Raw genomic sequence first — 1,959 nt, 5'->3', positions numbered from 1 at the left:
TCATGATGTTGGCTTATTTTATATCAATAAAAACAGCTGTGCAAAATAAAAATAAAAGTGATAAAAAGATAAAACTAAAATATTCTGATCTGAGATAAGGGGTTTGAACACTAATCACCTCAGTAAAATGTAAACACAAACACACTTTCTAATTAAAATAATTAAGTTTTTATTATTATTTAAATCTTTTTTATTTCTTGCATGTGTTAGCCTGCCGCTCCTACACCACCCAACGCACTCAGAGCTGAGATTGAACTAGCAACTCTCCGCATGGGAGTCAGTTGCTCTAACAAGGATGCTAAAGACCATGGCCTCTAGCATCTGTGCCAGATGCGACCTTTTCAGGTTCAGAGGAGTGAGGTTTACCTGCACAGCACTTCACTAGCTGGCCTCTATTTACCCCCCTAAAAATCACTCCTATCCGGGTCACGGCACCAATATTATAATACCAGAAATGTATTATATGGAAAATATGCAAATGAAATATAAGACAAAATGATAAAACTTTGAATATTTTTTTAATTATTATTTCTTGAGGGATGTTTCATAGAGAGATATTTTTTTACAAACATAAACATCATTTTAACTTTCTTTTTTCTTTGTCAATGACTGACTTTTCTTTTGTTCATAACGACTGAGTTGATAATATTTTATAGGATGTGGATCAGACATGCTTTTTTCAAAACAGTAGATAAACATACTGAACTTGTTGGAGCAACCACTGCATGTTATCTTAATTCCACACATATTTGAGCTCTTTATCGTGATTAAGCTCATAATTTTATCATGATAAAAGTTTTGTTTGATGTTTATTTAGTATGACGCCAAGACAAAAATATTTAATTCAAGACTCTGTGCACAAAACACTGAAGCAAAGTAAAAATCAGACACAAAGAAGCCACAGTTAAAGCTAACAAAGGGGGAATTTAGAGAAAGTGACTCAAATGCATGGAAATGATTCCCAGAATACAACCATCCTCCCATCACTGACTTCACAGACAGATGCAAAGTTCAAAACAAGCATAATCGTTTTCAAGTGTATTTAATATTCCCCAATGGCAGTTCCAGGCTATACTAAATAGCTCTTTCTTGGAAACTTTTACTATTGTTATCGGGGCCGGCCCTAACCAATTTGGCACCCTAGGCAAGATTTCAGGTGGTGCCCTGGCACATCACAGTAAATTCCACTGCTAGTGTACATCCAAGAATTTTGTACACAAACCTAATTCTAACTTCAATAAGATTATAATATTGCTTGAATTTATTGACTTGTCATTATCCATTCTGAATGTTGACTAGATTTAAAAATAAATCTTCAATAAAGCCATATTTGTGCTTATATTGACTTAATATAATATGCAACTCCAACATTATTACAACATTTTTGCTGTTCCATCATTTAATTACTGTAATTTTGCACTTTTACACTCTCCAAACACAAACCCCAAAAATCAGAAGCTTATCTGGGAACAGTTTATCATACGGAGCACGTCCGTCATGCATACAGTAGGCTAAACTGATTCAGAGGTTGCGACGATCGACGCACAGCTTTAATGGAAAGAAAGTGATTGCAGATGTTTTTATATTCATTTTAACCTGCTCTCAAACCAAAATAAAGCGAGAGCATAATTCTCTTGAACAGCTCTTGCAATCAAATCACGAGAACCAGTCTCTATACTTTCACTTTTCATATAAAGAATAAGCATACATGGGAGAATATGGAAAACATTTAAACAGAATGATAGCGGGCAAAAACGGGAGATTTGACAGGTATGCATCATGCCAATTATTAAAGGCGCTATCAATCCTCATTCGGATACAGCAAAATAATCATCTTTATTGCAACATTACCTCTGACTGTTACAACCACAGTTTGGGACGTTTTGACATGCCGAGCTTGTCAAAACTTGGAGGAGGGGGGAATTTAACAATATCTTAAGCAATATTATTATTGCGGAT

This window comes from Danio rerio, chromosome 12, assembly GCF_052040795.2.
Source record: "Danio rerio strain M-AB ecotype USA chromosome 12, GRCz13ab, whole genome shotgun sequence".
Taxonomy (NCBI): Eukaryota; Metazoa; Chordata; class Actinopteri; order Cypriniformes; family Danionidae; genus Danio; species Danio rerio.
This window is presented reverse-complemented; position numbering follows the sequence as displayed.